The 22,660-nt window shown below is 43.0% G+C and overlaps 1 long non-coding RNA gene across 1 annotated transcript; it reads right to left on the bottom strand.

The window, feature by feature from the left end:
• Positions 1-1,292: 1,292 nt before the first annotated feature.
• On the bottom strand, positions 1,293-22,653 carry LOC309336469. Its single transcript, XR_014154039.1, has 3 exons — positions 21,722-22,653; positions 7,416-7,575; positions 1,293-1,311 (listed from the first exon to the last, which is right to left on the bottom strand). It is a non-coding gene; the product is annotated as an uncharacterized lncRNA (long non-coding RNA).
• Between the last annotated feature and the right edge of the window lie 7 nt (positions 22,654-22,660).

The following is a 22,660-nucleotide window of genomic DNA, read 5'->3' as shown; positions in this document are numbered from 1 at the left end:
CAAGTTGGCACCCCTGGTCCCCACTAGTGAAGCTCCTGTGCCTTTCATTCTTCACCACCAGAGCACTGTATCCACTGAAAGTCTAGTAGAGTGAGCTCTGAGGTTCAAGGGCACTATCTAGACTGCAGTGCCAACCTGACAAAGAATTCAGTCAGCTGACCCCATGGCCAATTCTTCAGTCCACTGACTTGGCGTTATAAAAAGCCTTAGCACCAGAGTTTCTGTTCTGTGTCTCTACAACTTTGCATCATAGAATTGTAGAGCTGGAAGGGACCCTGAGGATCATCTACTCCAACTCCTTGCAGTGCAGGAATATGCAGCTATCCCAAATGGGGATAGAAGCTACAACCTTGGCATTACCAGCACCACACCCTAACCAACTGAGCTATCCACTTGTCTCTGGTGTAAGGATGCTTTTAACTGCTGTCTGGTTTAAACTACTACACACCTGACTGGCTGCTGTGGTCCTTGCTTGTTGCTCTTTAACTTAACTCCTGGCTGGCTCCTACATACTTAATTCTGGCCCACTTGGCAGCCAGCCAGCTCCTGGAGCCCAATAGCCTACAAGAGGAATAGGGGATCTGTGGCTCTCCAAGCAACGCTGGACTACAACTCCCATCATCCATGACTATTGGTCATGCTGGCTGAGGCTGATGGGCATGGAGTCCAAGCACAACTGGAGGGCCACAGGCTCCTTAGCCCAGAGCCTGTCTCTTACTAAGGCTTAACAGAGGAAAAGAGAAGTTAGATGGAAAGGTTCATTTGTTCTCTCTGTACAGCGCTGGGGCAGCATGCCAGTTAATGAACTGCAGACAATCACATGTAATCAATGGGTTTTGTAGCCTCACATATATACAATTAATCAACCAGAAAACTCACAGACACTGGTAACAACAAATATCTAGTCAAGAGGTTATTCAACCTGCCCCCGCCTTATGCATTTTAATTGCAACTACAACTTGAGTTTTTGGAGGCGGAAGAGAGTTATGAAGCAAAGGCATGGCCTTTGAATTTTGAAATCTTGATAGGTTTCAGCCGTTTTCTATTAGATTGAGAACAAGGAATCAACTCAAAGTTTCTGTAGCTTTGTGTGTCAGTGTTAGCTTGATTTGCGTGTAGGGGCAGGCCATGGGCACGTTCTCTATGGAACCCCCTCCTTGCCACTGTCACCACTCCCATTTGCTTGCCCAATCTGATTTAATGGGCCAAAGCCACACCAGACTGCCTGGCTGAGGATAAAGCAAGTGGAGGCTCCTTAGCTTTGCTCTTGCCAGTTTGCCCACTTGGAGAGGGCGAAGGAGCAGGCAGCATCTGTGAGGAAAAGGCACAGAGTTATGAGATTCAGCAGTGTGCCCCCTGCTGGCCCCCACGTGCCATTCCTGTACTGGTACTGGAATGCTAGGGAGGTTCAGTGGAAATGAACCTCATGGTGGTGAGGTTTAGGTCAGGATTGTTTACACTGGGATTATTTGTAGAGTGAGGAGAAAGCCCAGTGAATGATTGGTAATGGATGTGGATATGGATGTACACATGCCTGTGTATATACATGACACACACACACACCAGGTTTTGTGTTTGAAGCATGGTGGAGAAAAGGGAATTATAAAAAAAATCTATGTAAGAAATGGGAAAGATCTGGAACAGTCAATACTATATTGCAAGATACATAATACATCATAGACCTGTTAGGAGTCCAGAATTACTTTTTTTTTTTTTTGCCCAAAAATCCATACTTGGGTTGTGCTAAGTGAAGAATGTGCAGCAGGTGGGGAGCAGCACACAGCAGAGGAAGGCCTTGATGACTCTAGGCTCTGTTGTCTGCTGAGTTCACATATCAAAAGGAAGAAAAATCAATCCAGAAAAACCATTTACCAGGAGAGGAGTGGCTTTATTTAGGGAGGCAACTTCTATCCAGTCACATCAATTCCACTCTGCATGAGTTAGCTGTAGGAGGGTTTCGGGGGGGGGGGCATACAAGGCAATATACCACTGGAACACACACTTGTGTTGAAACACCACATATTTTTTTCAAAACCTGCAGCACAATCTTAACACTGCTTGCATTGGACAGATGCCATGGAATGAGGCTTGACTTCTGCTCAGAACCGCCTGAAACCAACTCGGGTGAGAACATAAGTTTGCAACCATCCATTGTTACATGGTCTTCCGAAAATCATTTCACAAGATACAATCTGGCAGTACAAATATCCCCGAAGTGCCTTGTCATTTACAACTGTGCCCTCCCTCAGAAAAAAAACACCCAGGACATGCCAATTATGATGATGGTGCCGCATAGTAGCTAAGAGTATATGCTGTGGGTAGGGAAGTTCAAATCTCATTTCCGCTACTATCTCTGAGATGGAGACAGAGTCCCTCTCTGCAATATGGGAATAATACTGTAATACTTACTTACCTAGCAGGGTTGTTGAAATGATAAAACTTTGTATTCAGTGAAGTCACTGCATGAGCAGAACGCCTGCTTTCACAAGAGAACTCCCCTCCATCCTCCCATATACTCCTCACTCCCTCCTAATCTGTGCTGGGGATTCCCCCCAAACTTCCAGACAGATTAGGGGGAATGTGGGCATGTGGGAGGAGACTGAGGAGAAGTTCCATGGCACAAGCAGCACATCTGCTCACATAACCACATTGTTGGATTGGATGCAAAGCATGACCAATTGTTTGAACACTTAAACAACTGGACACAACTCATTTATTATAGTAATATTATTTATTAATAAATACGTGTATAAATTTGTGGATATTTATTCTGAGTCCAGAGAACACAGAGTTCCATAAGTGGATTTTCCTGCTGCCACTGTGCCAACTTGTTCTACCTCCAGAAAAGCCACTTCTAGGTAAAAGGGTGTTGTGTACTTTGGAATGGCAGTGTTGTACAGGAGGATGCAGTGGGGATGGTGGGGTGTAAGTAGGGGAGCAGCAAGTATTAGAAATACTCCCCTTTGTATGTATAGAAGTAACTTCTACTGGTGGTAGGAGTTCCTTGGATTCAAGTCAGTATTCAAAAATTATTAGAATTATTTATTATTTGGAGCTTTCATGAGATGCTAGGATCTATTTTGTGGTGAGTGTCAGTACTGTGACATCACTGTTGTCCACAGCTGTGTAGACAGCAATCAAGTGGTTGTATTAATCTCTCCCATGGTAATACACACTCCCCTTTCCCCCCAAAATGGCAACAGGGAACTCTGCATGCTAGCATGATCACATGGGATCTGTTGGGTGTACAAGTGCATCCATGACTGAAAATTCAGATCATGTAATCATTTATAAAGGGCTCCAGGAGTGAATCACTTGGGGGCAAATCTTGTACCTGGAGTTGTGTTATAAAGTACAATGCTTAATGTGACAGAAGGGGGAGGATGGAAGACCAATGTCATAAACCTGTGTGTCCAAACTGGCCTCTGTCATTGCTCCTTATGGCAAGGCATGGCATTCAAATGACATTCCTGCAGCTGGTGCCTAGAAACTGCCGTGATTGCTGTTGCTAAGAAGCACTTTGAGCTGGAAAGCAATTATCCAAGCATGGTGTATTCATTTAAATAAATGGGATGGAATTCTTGGGAGCACACGACAGATTGCAGAAGGCCTCGTAGATGGAGCTGCTGGATAGGCCACCTTTTGCTGGTCACCCAGAGGACGGGAAATCACATGCCAAAGTGGAACTGGCTATTTGCATTAATGTAAAAGTGTTAATCTGGTTATTTGCCAGTAAATCCCAATAGATGGTGGTAGGACTTGCTTATGTGATTGTCAGCGCGCACGCCTCTTAGTAGAATTGTTATGGTAAGAATCCAAACTACCTCTCTCCTACCTGGAGAGCTATAGACTTCATTTTACATCAAGCTCCTGCAGTTTAATACAATGGCATTATACAAGATGTCTACAATCCACGGCTTGATTTGAATGAGGAAAAGAGAGGGTGTCCAGCTGTGGCAATGTCAACTATTGCAACTTCAAGATTTCTTATTAAACTCTAGTTTGGCATTTTAACTCAATCCACTGCTGCTCAGCTTATTTTCCTTGCTCATCTGACAAGCTGAGTATACTGAGAAGGGATCAAGGGTACCTGCTCTTATGTATTCATATCCCATAAAAAAACACAGATAAACAGAGAGGTTAAAAGCAAAATAGTGATCTCAGCATTTGGGAGGGAGGAAGGTTGACACCAAAACAACATCACTTTCTCATTGAGAGATGTGTGTTTTTATTTTATTCAACAAAATTTATATACTGCTTGACTGTAAAAACAACAACCTCAAAGCAGTTTACAACATTGTAGAATAAGACATTAAAATTATTTACAAAAAGTTGAAAACAAGTATTAAAATATTTCTACAAAATCAACACTAGCTAAAAGAAAAGGGGGAAAACCCACGTTTCTATAGATCTGGATAGGCATGCCTCAACAAAAATGTTTTAAGCAGGTGCCAAAAGGAATATAGAGAAGGCACCTGCCTGGTGTCAGTAGGCAAGCAGTTCCAAAGCGTGGGTACTGCCACACTAAAAGATTGATTTCTTACGTTTGTGGAATGAGCATTATGTGGCGCTTGTAATAGTGCCAGTTTCACAGATTGAAGCACTCGAGTGGGCATACATGGGGCAAGGGGATTCTGCAAGTAAACTGGTCCCAAGCTGTTAGGGTTTTTAGTATACTAATAGTAGCCCCTTGAGCCTGGTCCAGCAGGTCTTTACCTCACTATGTTCTTGACATCATGGGTACTGCTATTATTTCTATAACACTTTTAAAAGAAATCTAGTTCAAGTTCTGTCTAACAAGTAGTAACGCTAGCAAAAGGGATGCACAAAACCCCAGATGCATCTAGTTAGTTCAGTGGGGCAACACGGATGCACAGCTAGGTGTGAATTTGCATCATCTACAGAAACCTCCTTTTCCACATGGGTCCCCCAGTTGGATTGAAAAAACCACAACAATCCAGGCTATTTACATGCAACAATCCAGGTTATTTACATGCACACTTTACAGATGGAAAGCTGATGGATGAAGGGAGCGCTGCTTGCCCAATAAGATATAGCCACAGAGGTTATGACTAAGCAGGTGTTTAAACCCAAGTCATCCAGAAAACAGCATTTGACTGTCACATAATTGTGTGTCTGATTTTGTAACTAACAAGGCATTCTTGATCATCCCAGTAAAGTGAAATAATTTGTGTTTAAGAGAAAATTCACCTTAAGGCGAAATTTGCTAATTACATTTCAAAATATGTGTCATATGACTAAACATACCTATGCTGTTTTTATGCCTATTATGTTAATTGCATATGAATATCTAGAAGTCAGAGAATTAGTAATATAATACTTTTTATTAGGATCAACTTATTCTCATTATGCATATGGTTGAAGTGGTTAGAACGTGGGACTAGGTTGTTGGAGACCGGTTCATATCCCCACTCAGCCACATAGCTCACTGGGTAACCTTTGGCCAGATAAGAGCTCTCAGCCTAACCTATGTTATCGGGCTGTTGTGAGGATAAAATAGGAAAGGGGAAAACAATGTCTGCCACCTGGAGTTCCTTGGAGGAAAGGTGGGATATAAATGTACTAAAAAACACACAAAACAAGCATGATGAATTAATCATTAGATTTATTCATTATTCATTACATTAGATTTAGACATGTATAATATTCAAATTTACCTGCAGATATCAAACTCTTGATAAGTTTCCAGGATGGTTGCATCATCTGGGTTAAAAGAGGGCAGCCACTTCAAACTAAAAGGTCTTTATCATCTAATTCACAAGTACAGTGGTACCTCGGGTTAAGAACTTAATTCGTTCTGGAGGTCCATTCTTAACCTGAAATTGTTCTTAACCTGAAGCACTGCTTTAGCTAATGGGGCCTCCTGCTGCTGCCGTGCCGCTGCTACGTGATTTCTGTTCTCATCCTGAAGCAAAGTTCTTAACCCGAGGTACTACTTCTGGGTTAGCGGAGTCTGTAACCTGGAGTGTCTGTAACCTAAAGCGTCTGTAACCCAAGGTACCACTATACAGTGCTTAAGCATTTATATTATGGTTAAATCATTTATTGTTCCTGTCTTTCTGCAGCAGAAAATGAACTCATGGCTCAAACTGTGTCCATATGATAGTTAATTCCTGCTTTTCATGTTCCTGATTTGGTGAAGCAGCACTCACTGGGATTTTTGGAAGATCATTTCTAGAACAATACCATAGGAGCCAACTCCTAGGGGCTGAAGCTCCTTCACCCCCCTACAAAATATTTGAGGGGGCTGAGCCAAAGTTGATGGACTTGTCATTCAAATGCCCCCCCCCCATATTTATTCAAGTTGACACCTCTGTACAAGACCACCATAGGCTGAAACACCATGTCAACGTGGTTCTTCTGCAGAATCTTCGGATGTACTGAAATTAGGTGGATGTGAAAGATGAGATTTTGATAAAAACATGAAAAAATATTGTTGGATCTGGTCAAAGTTCCACCTAGTCTTGTACACTTGCCCCACCAGCTGATCCCAAAAACTGAGCTGTGATGGATACAGCTACCCTATGCTATTTGCATTCAGCACAGCCTCTGAACATTCCCATGATTCCTGACAATAGAACCAATTCATAGTCCTAATCCAGGAAATGTTACTTTTGAGGTAGGGATGTGGACTATTGAACCTACGTGAGCTCCTTAAATACTAAGCCATCCTATTCCTCATGTTCCACCTAGGCATGTCCAAAGTCTGTTTCAGGGGCCTAATCTGGCCTGCAGGTCAGTTTAATCCAGCCCCTGTGGCAGTTCATTTTCAGGGGTAAATTCCGAAAAAAGCTCAACAACTTTGGGTGGCCCTTTGGGTGGCCCTCACGGCCCTTCACTTCATCAAATCTGGCCCTCTTTGAAAAAAGTTTGGACACCACTGTAACATATATAATAAAGCCATCATTCTTCAGAGGGAAAATACTCCTATGCACTTCAGGATTACAAAACAAACAAACAAAAAGCCCTTGTGAAGAAAGCAGACTTTACAGAGTAATGTTATAGCCTCAGGGCAGTCTGTTTGCATATGGGGTGCACCTTGGAATCTTAATGCATGTGGATAGAAATAACATCAAAGACGAGAGCATCAAGGCATCCCTCACGGATGTCAGTGCACACAGAGACGGGATTGGAAGCAAACTGATATAGCTGTAATACAACATGGTTACAAAGAAGCCCTCTGATTATTCTTATAACTAGAGGCCAACAGCCAAATATTTGTTTGGTTATTTCAGCTTTGCAGCTTCAGGGCATGCTAGTTCTCTGCTGTCTCTTTCTTTCTCTTTTTCCTACTCTCCTCTCCTCCTTCGGGCCTTCTACCCTTTTCATGTCATTTCTCTGGACTACTCCACATCACTCACCACCCTCAGCCTTTTGTCTTCTCCAGCCCATACCTTTAAGTCCCAGTTTCCTTGGCTTCTCCTTTTTACCCTTCTTTTCATTGGTCCTTCTGCCTGCCCCACATCTCCACTGGATCACAACAGTCCTCCCATCCTATGGCAGCTCAGACAATCATTGTCAGGATCTTCACTAGTATCTCCACCACTTAATACACTGCAACACAGACATGGTTGGAACATGGCTGACAAAAGCCCATTCAGAAAAATGTGAAAAACAAGCTCATTTCTAATCCTTTAGTGCAGGGGTCAGCAATATTTTTCAGCCGTGAGCTGGTCCACCATCCTTCAGACCATGTGGTGGGCCGGACTATATTTTGGAAAAAGAGAAAGAAAGAATTTCTATGCCCCACAAACAACCCAGAGATGCATTTTAAATAAAAGCACACATTCTACTCATGTAAAAACACACTGATACCTGGATTGTCTGCGGGCCGGATTGAGAAGGCGATTGGGCCGCATCCGGCCCCCGGGCCTCAGGTTGCCTACCCCTGCTTTAGTGATTTCAGTCTGTATCCCCAAGTGATAGTCCACATCAGCAAATACCACACTTGCTCTGTTGAAATGGGGTGGGGGAGAAGAAACACCTCAGAATTTCTCAGCGTGACCCAGAGAGCTGTTATTTGAGCATGACAGAACACTGTTTATATATACTTGGTATATTCTCCAAATAGATATATGCATGACCCATTCCCTGCTGTGGACACCTGCACTGAGAATGCAAAGCTAAGCATGCAGAAAAGGAGAGGAATTATATTTGCATTACTCTTGTTAGTTAATGTTTGTAGAGCGCTCAACAGGGATCTTGGTGCTGAACAATTTATATATGAATCATGAAACCAACATCCCGGCATGGAATAATAAAGTTTTGAAGTCTGATCTAAGGAGGTTTTGAACATAATGGCATTAAGCGATACGGTGTCCTGTTGACTTTGGCATTCTGTGAATGGTTTTAGTGCTACGTGTGATCATTTCAAAAGAGCAGACAATATTTACATTAGGAAAATAATAGCAAAACTCCCTAATATGAGTAGCAATGTATAGAGAGGTGAGATGGTAAATTCCAATTTGAGTGTTTATCTCTGGAGCTGGAAACCAAAGGAAGAGATAGTGTTCTTGTGCTTCAATCTGCTTATGGGTTTCCCACAGGCATATGGTTGGACATTGTGAGAAAAGGATGCTGGACTAGATGGATAATGGGCTTGATCCAGCGGTCTCTTCTTATGTTCTTAAGTGCAAATAGTCATGCAGCAGAGTAGCTTGTTGCCCTAGTGGCACTCATGGACAGCTGCCACTGCCCCCTTACTTTGCTTCCACCATTTTATTTTAACAGCAGCACTGCATATGTCCAGGTCATGAGTACAGAGTTAATTCAAATGGATTTTGTTGAAAAACAACCACACACTACTACGTGGTTGTAAAATAATGCCAATAATGCATATCATTAAAGACAAGGCATATCATTAAAGACAAGGCACTCCTCTCAAAAGCTTCAATTTACTACACACTTTTTTCAAGAGGAACTTAGGCCTTGCATGCAATGAACACAGAAAATGGGGCACTGAAAACTCAGTGGATGTCTCAGGTACAACTTCTCTTTGCCCTGCATCAGTCACAATAGGCCTTTAAATACATTCTGTCTTGAATTCACTCAACCCGTTGAAGTTGCCCTCTACCAACATTGATTTTACTTCACAGTGATCCCAGTAATACCCTCTTCAAACTCAAATCACGTTTAGTTACATTAGAAAAATAAATCCAAAAAACGCTGCCTTTGAATCTCCCCCAAGCTCATCAGTTTGCCTCAGTATCCTGCCTTAAATGCCACACAACCATTTCACATCCAATTATAGAAAGCCCAAGAAGAGCATACAGGAAGAGGATAGGAATCAGAAAGACAGATGGATGGGGAAAAGAGCTATGGAAAACTACAAAGCAAAATGAAATGAGAATGTGGATCCCATCCAATACTGGATCCCTGGCCTAAAGATTGCTAAGTGACCTTCTGATTCGACCAGTCTGTTGGTGATAGAGGCCATGGAGTTACCGTATTTTTCGCTCTATAAGACGCACCAGACCATAAGACGCACCTAGTTTTTGGAGGAGGAAAACAAGAAAAAAAAAATTCTGAATCTCAGAAGCCAGAACAGCAAGAGGGATCGCTGTGCAGTGAAAGCAGCAACCCCTCTTGCTGTTCTGGCTTCTGGGATAGCTGCGCATCCTGCATTCGCTCCATAAGACGCACACACATTTCCCCTTACTTTTTAGGAGGGAAAAAGTGAGTCTTATAGAGCAAAAAATACGCTACTTTTGGGGGGATTTTTTTCCTTGGGGAAATTATAAGACATACTTCCAATCTGGTTCAAACAATCTCTGCATTTCCCCCACGAATGATTAGTTTGGTCTCATTCACAGATTGTGGTTTGGACAAAGACTGCATTCTTCATTTTCATAGATCAAGTCCTAGCTGGCTGGGAATTATAGTAGAAAGGTTTCCCAGGGCAGGCCACAGTGCAGCAGTTTTTTTTTTAAAAAAAAATAATAATGTTTTGCATTCCAAGCTCAATATCTGGCATCTCAAAATAAAGTCTCAGATAGCAAAGCTTAGAAAGACCTTGGAGAGTTGTTGTTAGGCAGGGGACAAGAACAGGACTAGATAGGAATACCAAGTCAGACTATTGGTCCAGGTAGTTCTGTATTGCCTCCATGGACTGGCAGTGGCTCTCCAGGGTTTCAGGCAGGGAACATTCCCAGTCCTATCTGGGAATTGAACACCAGGGACCTTCTGCATGCAAAGCAGATGCTGTGCTGCTGAACTATGGCCTTCTACCAAAGAACCAATAGCTTGACTCAGTATAAATGCAGCTTCCTAAGTTCATATGATTTGTTTGGTCCAGTTACTGGTTGGCTGGATTTGGCTCCTGGGAAACTACTGTTCTTGGGTAATAGTAATTCATGTAGATAGCCCTGGGAGCATTATATTGATAATCACATTTCTGTTTCTGCCAAAAAATGTCCCCACTTGAATCATTTATTGTACCCAGCACTACTCTCAGGAAAAAGAGAATAGGAGCTGCCAACTCTGTGATGGAGACAAATGCAAAGTACCTAAGAGCAAGAAATCTGTAAAAGATAGCATGCACACAGACAATGCCAAAAGAGCATTATATTATATTAGCCACTAAGCTCAGATGGTGGGTGAAGTAAACTGATTGCATGAGAAGCCAAGGACCAGTGCCGGGAGAAAAGAGGACAGGCAGCAGGATCAAATACAGCAAGGCAGCACATTTAGCAGTACAACACAGTGACATCAATACAATATGACAGACAACGTAAGCTGAGTGTAATAGCCTGCAGTGGTACAGTGCAGCAGAGTAAGCAGAGTTCATTTGGAGGGTGAGAGACTGAATGAAATGTGTGGCAAGGTATTATGGGATGCAGCTATGTCTGGTCACTTAAAAAGTAAATAGCTTTCTAGCTCTATCTACCTAGATCTCCTTCAAAGGAACAAATCACTTTAGAGGGGGATTAGGTGAGAGATAGAAATAGGAATGAAAGAGAAGGGTCAGTGCCTCAGAGTCAGACAAGGACACAGCAAACTCCTGCAATGAAGCCACGAGTCTCCCCCTAATTAGAGGTAACATAAGCCTCCTGATTTCATCTCAGATTTAAAGAAATACATAGCAAGGAGCTAAATACTTTTATGGCCTCTTTGGCCCTGGGACAATGCACAGAGCGAAACAAATCATGGAAAAGAACCAGACAGTGTCTGATTCCCCTGATATCAGCACTGAGGCCTTGCAAGTTAAAAGGAGATAGCAGTGAGCCTAGCCACCCTGCATTGTCATTACTTGCCCCTTGTACCATTTCCTTCACTTGGCTCTACTACAAATACCCAAACTCCAGATTAAATATGCATTATTGATCTGGCCTTTGGCTGGGAATGTATACTTCAAGAGCCCATTGTATATTTTATACAATTTACTAGCACAGCTATACCTGCTGCCTATAAGCTACTGGAAACAGCTCATCAGCAATCAGAAAAAAACTACATCTAAATGCAATAAAATGAACTCTTGCTTATATGTGTTGACAGTGAATGTTCAAAATTCATGATTGCCTGAAAAGTCAAAATCCAAAAACCAAAATATGATCATCAACATTCTCTGGTTTGTGTTAAAAGGTAGGGAAAGATCTATACCGACTGGCAACAGCTTTCCATGATTTTAGACAAGAAGTCTCCCAACCCTGCCTGGAGATGCTGGGATCTGAACGTGGGGTTTTTTGCATGCAAAACAGATGCTCTATCAGCACCACTGAGCTACGGCCTCCTTCCCTGTGTTAGTTTCCCCCTGTAAATCGCATTGTGGCATTACCTGAAATAAAAGTATTCTGCAAAGTTTAAGTTTCCAGTTCTGATGCAGTTTATATAGAATGGAGAAAGGGGCAATTTTTGCCAGTGAGCACAATCTGCCCCTCACAGGCCAATCTGGTAGACCTAGAATACTGTATATGCAAAACTCATCCACTAATTTGAATGTGCACATCTCCATGCCACTCACCATTCTGCCCATGGGTAGTTGGAGAAGAATGGGGGCTAGAGAAATCCCTTGTGAAATCAACTGATGTTCTGCCAGAATATGTGGAATATGTGCCCCAAATATTGACAGATTTCTAACATCTAATGAATCAGCGATATGCCACTAATGAATCAGCGATATGCCACTTGATGTCATGGACTGGCTGCATGCAAAGGAGTAATTGGAGGTACCAGGTGGGGAACCTCCAAGGGGAAAAGGTTCAGATCCAGGGGATTGGTGGTGGGACGACGATGCATGGTCAGAGGGAGAAGAGGAAGCAGGCCGGGAGGAGTCGGAAGTTGAAGAGGCAGGAAGAGGCTGAGGCAGAGAGCAGTCCAGGCTCAGAGGTAGCCAAGGAAGCTGGAAAGGAGCGCCGGGGGGGGGGGGGCAGAATCCAGAAAGTCTCCCTCTCCTACTGTGAACAGCTCCCCTTCCCCCGGTCTTCCAACACAGAGAGAAATGAAAAGGACAAAGCAACGAGATACAAGGCGATGGAGCCTTAACCTGCTGAGGAAAGAACTGGGGGTGGCGCCTTAGAGAGCAGTAGAAAGGCAGGGATCTTCTGTCCTTGCAACTGCCTCATTGGGGCAAGACCTACTGGGAAGAGTTGCTGGGATCACTAGGCCTGCACTGTTTTGGTTTCTCTGACACTGGTGACACTGACACTGGTGTTGTTATTGCTGACCTACTCCTGATTCTGGCTCCTGACACTTAATTATACACAGAACAGACTGTAGAATGCGACAGTGGCATCTACTTAAATTTCCCTGGTCAATAGTAGGCACTCCCCAGCACCAGAAACTCAGCTGCAAATATGCATAAGTGAAAACACTATGATGGTAAGGGAATGCAATTTTTTAGAGAAACTGGTATTCAGACAACAAAGTGTGTTGGGGGGCGAATGGATTTTGTAACTGGTAATTTCAGCAATAATGATAATATATAAAAGTTTGGACAAGTATGGATAAGGGCAAAAGAGGATGTTGTAATTTTGGATAGGCACCTAAACATTTCTGCCTTTCACCACATGTCATCTCTGTTGTTACAACATCTACTTTACAAGTACCAGAGGCATCTGAAATCTGAAACCAGAGCCGCTGAGTTTACACAGCATTTGGGGTGTCTCCTGCTCAGCTGCTTTCCATTGGCTCTCTTTTCTGTGTCACACACTCAGCAGTTGGTAGGCGAAGGGTAGAGATAAACTTTGCGACTCCTCCTGACCAGTGGCCTAGTGACACTAGTTGGTCTCTGAACTGTGCTATTTTGAAAGGACACTGGCAGACTTTTCCTGTTACACTTAAAATTGGTAACTTTATACACAGTCTCCCTGGACCTAGATCACATCACAGCAGCTGGCTGTAAAGCCATTTAATCTCTTGGAAATTGCTCTGGTTATAATCCATGACTCACAACCATATAAAATTATGGCCAAGCAAGATGCTTTGAACGTTTTCGATAAAGCACAAATACCAGTTGACACCTAAGTCAGAATGTCCTGCAGACTTCTCAGTACTGCGGCATAGTGTCCACACACCTCAAAGATCACTGGGCCATTATCAGAGATCTCTTTTCATATCATTCGGTTGCCAGGACACAGGCTGGCCCTTTCACCAAGACAGAAGATAAAACTCTTAGAATACCTTCCTTATTTTACTGGCACTTCTGTACCTTATGCATATAGGGTTGCATTCAACTACATAGCTGCACTGGTGGGTGCAATGAGTCCTGTGAGAGTCCAATGAGCCAATCCAATGAGTCCTGAGAGCAACTGCCCTCCCTCCCTCTCCTCCCCCTGCACCTTCCCAAATATGCTTGGGAGGTTCAGGAAAAACCACAGTGGGAGAGGGAGGTGAAATTGTTCTGTGTGGCCTGCAGAAATGCTTGTGTTGATGGAACGATCGTAATAGTGCAACACTGAATTCCTCTCATAGCCACACAACAAGCCCACCACCTTAATTCTCTGAGTTTTGCACAATCCTTAGCCTGAAATGCAATTTAATTTAAAAGATTTTTTTAAAAAACATCAACCCAAAGCATCTTCCCAGTAAATTTCTGAAATCAGTCTGACCATTTTTTCAAGTTACATAAAGCTGTGAAACAAAGGGTAGATAATAATCAGGTGCTTCTTGCTGCTCACATTTCAATGAGTTGTAGCAAGGAAGCAATTAAAAAGGTAATTGTGCAATTATACATGAAATAACTACGTATCATTCTCCTGTCTCCTAACTGAAATCTCTGTCCTCACCTACCCAGTTCAGGGAGTTTAAGATGGATAAATTCAAATTAATTTCCCTAGAAAGGCCAGTTAGCAAAAGTAACAAGATGATTCAGAAAGAAAATGGAAAATAAATTAGGTGGGGCAGGGGGCAGATTTTCAATAGGAGCATTGTGCATGGGGAAAGGATTAACCTCTTCCGCAAGTTTCCAGCCCTGATCACTCTTCTGATATCTGAAGTGGGGAAAAACATGTGGATTAAACACACTGACTAAGACATGGGAAGGAAACATGTGGGAAAACCTAGCCTTGACTCTTGCTGCATCATGAGATTTAAAAGATATATGGATGATTTTCAGGGTATACGGTAACCTGACAACCTTTTCTCTGAGCACTGGCTTTTCCTCCTTTTAATGTACAATATATTTCACACTTGTGGTACCTGAATGAAGTATAGTGATGGTTGATTATGGCCTCCAGAGCACTATCTGGCTGTCAAATACTATTGCTCTTTTCTAGATTACAACTGTTTTGGAAAACAATCCCATCCTTCTGCTGTTAAAGAACATTATGTTATTTTATTTTTTTGGCCAATGATTACATTTCCTTTAAAGCACCTTGCACATTTTTAGTTCAGGGTAAAAATAACAGCAGAGAAGCTCAGTAGCTGGGTACAGTCCTTTGGGAGCATTCTTCTCAGCTTTCCCCCCACTGCTTATATATGTGGCCACAGTGAACTTCAGTTTTATGAGCCATTTACAACTCCTGAGCCTTTTGTGTTTGGCCCACAGAGCAGACAGTATTACCACAATAGTAATGTGGCTTATAAAGGCTTCTCTCTTCCTCCTTGTTTTTGGCTAGAACAAAAATAGAAACAGAAAAATCTAACCATTCCATATTATTAGTGAAAGGGCTTGTTTTGTCATATTTCTGCATGTGAAATCAAGAGAAATTTGGCAGCATATGGGCTTTGTCGACAGTGGGATTGTGGTTCGGTATGGTGACCAAAAAATATTTATTGTAATATTTTAACTTTTCCTTTTGGCCCTAAAGGTTATACAATTTAATTCTAAGAATACAAATTAAAGCAATCACGAAAAGATGTTTAGTACAACAAATATGAACAGCAAAAAACATATCCAAAGCTCAAGTATGGTTTGCTGAAGACAAGGCTGCCCAAGACATTTTGTTGCCTGAGGCAAAGGACAAAGTAGCCTTCCCTGTTCCATATACAAATGAAGATTGGCAGCTGAATTTTCCTTGAACACTAGTGATGGGATAGCGTCCTCTGTATCTAAGAAAAACAGACTATCAGGGGTGTAAGTAGGGGGTGGAGGATGTACCACTTTGCTTCTCAATTTCTCATTTTTTTCAATCTCAAATTCAGTTCTCCACACTTCTCCACACACTTGGAAATTTTTAAAAAGTCCTCACAAAAAATCAACCAGCCTGCTAATGCAAATTTCTCCTAAAATATATATATATACATATATATATATGCAGGTTTTGGTGTCCTCGGGTGTCTTCCCGTGTAAAAGTTGGGGTGTCTAGGCGACGTTTCGACGAGGTCTCACTCGTCATCTTCAGGCTGGTGCTTTCGGCTTCTTGTTACTGGAACAGAGCAGGATCTCAGTGTTTGAGTTCCTATAAATACTGTAGAGGGGGTGTGGTGTATAGCCTCCAATGTTCTGGGCAGAGAGGAAGTTCCCAGGCTAGTGTGCCTTTTCTTCTTTTGTTCCTTAATTACTTGAGAGATATCTTGAGTGATTTCTTGAGTGATATCCTGAGTACCACTTAGGTGGGTCATTAGGTGTGGATTAGTTGTTAAAGTCTTTGTGTCTTGACCTCTTGAACTTTGTGAAGAGTTTTCCTGAGAAGATGGCTGTACTGTACTTAGTTGTGCTCTGGCATGGCCCTCCTTCCTTATATCAAGGGCACTACAGATAAAATTAGCAAAATCCTCCATAAACACAATATCAAAACAGCCTTTTGCACCAACCAAAAAATAGCCAATATCCTCAGAAACCCCAAGGATAAAATCCAGTTGGAAAACCAAGGGATCTATGAAATACCCTGCAAAGTCTGCCCAGCCACGTACATTGGACAAACAAACAGACGAATAAATGCACGTATCGCAGAACACAAGAATGCCGTCAAAAAAGAAGAAAAAACTTCCTCTCTTTTCCAACACATGAAAGAAACAGGACACGAAATTAATTTTGCAGATTCCAAATTGCTCTTTAACACGGAACATCACCACAAGAGAATAATCATGGAAGCCATCGAGATAGAGAAACACCCTCACAACATGAACAAGCGTGACGACACATCCCGCTTGCCAGACATCTGGAAATTAGCCCTCCCCACAAAAACTGACACCAGATCCAGAGGCACACAGAACGCCAACACCAATCAACCACACCAGACCCAAACCCAGACCCTCTCCACAGATGAATTACAGACACCATCCAGTAGCCAATCCATGGTGGCACCTCCGGATGCTGCACCCCCCTGCAATCCCTACACAGATCTGGCTGACACAAGCCACAAAACCACAGCTCGCCCCTATACACGAAGCCAAGCCAGAGCACAACTAAGTACAGTACAGCCATCTTCTCAGGAAAACTCTTCACAAAGTTCAAGAGGTCAAGACACAAAGACTTTAACAACTAATCCACACCTAATGACCCACCTAAGTGGTACTCAGGATATCACTCAAGAAATCACTCAAGATATCTCTCAAGTAATTAAGGAACAAAAGAAGAAAAGGCACACTAGCCTGGGAACTTCCTCTCTGCCCAGAACATTGGAGGCTATACACCACACCCCCTCTACAGTATTTATAGGAACTCAAACACTGAGATCCTGCTCTGTTCCAGTAACAAGAAGCCGAAAGCACCAGCCTGAAGATGACGAGTGAGACCTCGTCGAAACGTCGCCTAGACACCCCAACTTTTACACGGGAAGACACCCGAGGACACCAAAACCTGCATATATATATATATATATATATATATATATATATATATATATATATATATTGTATGCAATTTTGCCTCATTGACATACTTTTGCAAAGCAGTTTTCATAATATAATGTGTTTTTGTGCATTATTTTAATATATACATTTATATGCACACTCTACCCTAGCATATGCATTTCTGTACACATTACTTGGATGGATAACTTCACTGAAAAATTCAAATAAGTGTGAATGTATTGGGATGGCTGTGTTTCCAGTTTATGTGTCATTTCAGAAAGTGTGAATTAGGTAGGTTCACATTGAATTGCAAAGTGAATCAATTTCCTCCCACATCCCTAGGTGTACCTACCACCTGCGGCAATAACCACAAACTGCGTTATGGAAGAAGGGTCAGCTCAACCTAAAACTATGTCTAATTGTTTAATTTTGTGAAACTGTTTGCTTGGGTTTTGACATTAACTAACAATTTAAAAACCAGGGAGAAAGTAGCGGAGCTCTCCCATGAAAAGGAGTTTACAAGCTTAGGGTTACTGCCAAAATGGCCTCACCTCAGGTCACCATAGTGAGAAACGGATTCTGCGGACAATCTTACATTTTAAATAAATGCACACATTCTACTCATGTAAGAACACCAGGAAGGCCCCACAAATAACCCAGAGATGCCTTTTAAATAAAAGGACAAATTCTACTCATGTAAAAACACGCTGATTCCTGGACCGTCCGCAGGCTAGATTGAGAAGGTGATTGGGCCGGATCCTGCCCACGGACCTTAGTTTGCCTACCCATGCCTCAAGGCGTTTCTCAACCTTGGGCCTCCAGCTGTTTTTGGACTACAACTCCCATCATCCATAGCTAGCAGGGCCAGTGATCAGGGATGATGGGAGATGTAGTCCCCAAAACAGCTGGCGGCCCAAGGTTGAGAAACACTGCCCTAAGGTATCATGCTGAGCAATACTATTTATTGCAGAAGTTGTTGATCTTCTTGTGCACGTGGGGACATTTGAATTTTTGAGTGAATACAGTGGGCATCACCCACTGGTAACTTCTCTCCTCTGTGACCCAGATCAGCCTTCTCCCCATGCCCTATGGAGACAGAAAGTTCATGCAGACCCACTTTGCTTTTCAAAAGTTTGGACAAAGATCACCTCCAGAAAAATTAACCTGAGTCTTGAAAAGCACATAATTTGGTTCTTCAGCTAGGGTCTATTTAAAAGGATTCTCCCCTGCACTTTGCATGATCAGAGATGCAGATATTTGGCATGGCCATCTTTCATTAAATGGTCAGTTATTTGGTAATTTACAGTAATATATTAGTCCACTCAGAAGTCTCAATGTCAGCAGGGCTTAAATCCACATCTGTATAGGACTGTAGCCTTAGTGAATGGGTTTTTCTTTCTTTATGCTGCCTCTCATCACCATAGGAATTTTCTGTTGGATCAGATTATCTAGGCATCAAGGTGGATTAATTGTCTTCTCATATATCATGTTGAACACCTCACTCTGGATTGTTTTACTAAACCATTAAAAATGGTGGGTCTCTCTGCGATGCATTGCACCCTGGGTTAATTTGTAGACCAGAATGTTAACATGTGGTATATATGTGTTTACTTTAGAACAGAGGACTGGACTAGAAGAAGTTCCCTTAAAATCCTATGATCATAACAGTAGATCTACAGTAGTACATTAAAATGAAATATAATGTACAGGTTATGCCTGTATTATTTTAGAAAACACAAAAAGTAAAGAAAGCCATGTTACTCTATTAGAAAAAGAAGAACCCATTGTTAAGTGTTTCTTTTTAGGGCCAAGCAAAGTAAACTACAAAATAGTGAGCAAGCTTTCGGGTTCTACAGAACTCCCCATCAGGCTGGATTGTTTTAATCTCCAACCTGATGGTGAGTTCTGGAGAATTTTTAAAACTTGCTTACTATTTTGTGACATTTTGGTTGATCCTAAAACTATTGCCTGACTGAGTTTTTAAAATGTGGTCTATAAAGATTCTAAAAACAACAACTGGAGACTGCCCTAAAACAGTCAAGGACAGAGCAGATAAATGACACAATTCTATTGTTACTAGACTTAGACAATAAGCAACTTCAATACACACCCCATGAAGAAACCCTAAGCACAATGCAAGTAATTACGTATCTCTCAGCAGCATAATCCTTTTATGCGGGTCAGTATCATATAGACAGTTTGATGGGCTTGTAGGGGGATCTAGCTTGCATGTGCTTCTGCTCAGAGCAATTATATATTGACTAATTAAATTATTCAGCTGCCTGCATTGTCAAAAGCTGCCCTTTCCCTTTTAATTGCTTTGGATAAGCAAACAGGTACGACATAAAGAGGATTTCAGTCTGATTGTTAATTTTTTTCAGAAGAAACATTTAATCTATGTGCAATAAAACATGAAAGTATACTCTGCACTACAAAGAGCAACCAGTCAGTAAAACAAAGCTCCATGTAAAGAGAAAGATTTTTATTTTATTTATTTATTTTGCATTCTTCAATTTAGCTCAGTATGTATTCTGCTCAGGTGTACAGAATATCTAGCAACCCTGTCTCCTGCAGTTGTCAACACAACCCAGTATACTGTAAAATAAAGTCTAATGACTATGTGCATTTATATGTCAACAAGGAGCAAGCTTTGGACTTCTGGATCACTGCCAACTTAGCCCAAGGTGCTGTAAAATCTGGCCTCTTCAGAATTAAGGACCAACTCTGTCAGCATTTATTGCCCTACCCATTATTTACTGCTCTGTACAATGAACAGAGTCAGTGGAATTAGAGAGATGTCTTGGAAAGTTTTCCAGAACAACCAATAGTAAGACGCACGCTCCTTAGCAGCAAACACAAGCAGCATAGGGCTTTAATGGTGGTAGTGGTGAAGAGCAACATTAGGCAAAAGTTCAAAATTGTGGTTGTTCCCTGACAAGGTTGGATATGTTACTATTTGGTGCTAGTGGTACCTCGGGCTACATACTCCTCAGGTTACATACGCTTCAGGTTACAGTCTCCACTAACCCAGAAATATTACCTTGGGTTAAGAACTTTGCTTCAGGATGAGAACAGAAATTGTGCTCCGGTGGCACGGAGGCCCCATTAGCTAAAGTGGTGCTTCAGGTTAAGAACAGTTTCAGGTTAAGAACGGGCCTCCGGAATGAATTAAGTACTACTACTACTACTACTACTACTACTAATTTATTTATACCCCGCCCATCTGGCTGGGCCTCCCCAGCTACTCTGGGCGGCTTCCATAGAAACCAAAAATACAGTAAAATATCACACGTTAAAAACTTCCCTGAACAGGGTTGCCTTAAGATGTCTTCTGAATGTCAAGTAGTTGTTTATCGCTTTGACATCTGCTGGAAGGGTGTTCCACAGGGCGGGCGCCACTACCGAGAAGGCCCTCTGCCTGGTTCCCTGTAGCTTTGCTTCTCGCCCAGACACCTATGGAAAACCCATAAGCAGCACCAAGCGAAAGAGCACTCTTGCCTCCTGCAGTTTCCAGCAGCTGTATTCAGAAGCATACTGCTTCCAACAGCAGAGATGGAACACAGCCTTTAGGGTTGGGAGCCACTGCTAACCTCCATGAACTTTAATCCTCTTTTAAAATCGCCCAACTTGGTGGCCACCCACCACTGCCTTTAGTCAGAGTGAATTCTAAAGTTCAACTACAGGCAACCCCCGCATATTGGTGGAGAGGGTGGAAGCCCACCTCGTCCTGCCCCCTTTCCCGGCCACTTCTGGGTTGCAGCGATGCATGCCTGCTGAACAAGTGTAAAATGGTTGTTGCCTGTATGTGCTCTTGTCTGTCCTGAATCTCCCAACTTTCAATTTCACTGGATGCCCATGAGTTCTAATGTTATGAGACATATTTCTTTTCTTTATCAACTTTCTCCACGCCACGTCTATCATGTTGCCTTGGTTCAATTTTGGTTCTGTAAACAAATCTGTAAGGTTTAGAGGCACTCAGTTGTTTGTTTTTAATTCTAAATCTATGTCTTTTGCACTTGGCTCTGGCTGATAGATCCTGGAGTTCTAGAACAAAACAAAACATATCAGACAAGCTTGAAACCTGTCGATCCCTGGTCCAGGACATTCAAATTACATGTTTTGCACCATTCAGTGGAGTGGCTGCTGGCTGGCTGCACGTATGATTTCTCTCTCTCTTTGACCATTGTGTTCTCTTTTCATGTTCTTGTCTAACATATTGATTGAGAGGAGCGAATGACAGCTGCTGTGCAAATTCCACACCTAAGAACCACAATGTGTCAGATCGGCAAGCCTTTCAAAAGGAGTTAGCAGGCCGGGAAGTGGGGTGGGTGGGCAGAAGGCATTGTGCTGAGGTAATGGGAGAGTCTGTAGAGCAGCATTACCTGCAGATTTAGCTTTCACATCAACTTCGAGAACAATGTGCCCAGCAGGTCTACCCAAATGTTCCATTTCCCCATGAACATGGAGCTCTTCTGTTCATACCGCACAGCAAGCCGGCTAATATCACACCTGATTGCTTTTGACTTACCCTGAGTAACAGATGCTTGCTCCTGTCCAAGTGAGCCGGCGGGACGCGAACCCCCACTTGGAAGAGTAGATTGGTTGGTTTAGCTCCCACATCGCTGGTGCGTAGGTGGGGATTACTACCTCATCTGGGGGGGGGGGGCTGGCAAGGGGTTGCAAGAACCAAGCAAGGCTTTAATATTTGAATGTGCATGCTGAGCCGACCTGTTCAGCCAAAGTGAAGGAAATGTTGACGAAAAAGAACCTCAAACTGCCAAAACGCCATTAACGTAGTTATACAGCATAGCATTATTTCTGCCCCCTTATTTCTGTCAAGTCAAAAGGGGGAGGGGGATGCCAAAGGAAGTCCTTGGGAAGGGGCAGCACTTTAAAAGCCGCACACTGAATGAGCCTGAAGGGGAAACTGAGGTAAAAGGGGGGGGGGTGTTCTCCTCCTCGAGTTTCTCTCCGCGCCAATTACAGCTGTACTCTGGAATACACGAAGCAGTAAGAAACGGGAGCGAGTTTTCTTTGGTGGTGGGGAGCATGCGCAGAATTCCCCCCCCCCCTCCAGCAACAGGTAACCACCACAAGCTCCGGATCAGGTAGCATGATTCGTGGTTTAAGCCCCGCCACGTCTCCTTTTAGAAGTGAGGGCTGAGGGAAGAAGGATATAGAAAGGAAGCCCCCCCCCACACCCCCGCCACCGACCAAAATGTAAACGGAAAGGCCTTCGCTGCTTAATGCTTAATACAGGTCACGGGGGGCGAAGAGCCTTTTAAGCGAGCTCAGCGCACCGCCTCACTTGCGCGCGCGTCTCTGGGCCCGGAAAGCGCGGGCCGCGCGAACCCTTCCTCCCCCTCGGCGTCTCTCCCAGAAGGAAGCCCGCCAAAGCGGCGGCGGCGGCGGCGGCGGCCGCTCCCCTCCTCTTCCTGCGCCGCGCCTCCGCCGAAGCCCAACCCAG

The sequence above is a fragment of the Podarcis erhardii genome (assembly GCF_964252035.2).
Source record: "Podarcis erhardii genome assembly, chromosome: 2".
In the NCBI taxonomy this organism is placed as follows: Eukaryota; Metazoa; Chordata; class Lepidosauria; order Squamata; family Lacertidae; genus Podarcis; species Podarcis erhardii.
This window is presented reverse-complemented; position numbering and strand designations above follow the sequence as displayed.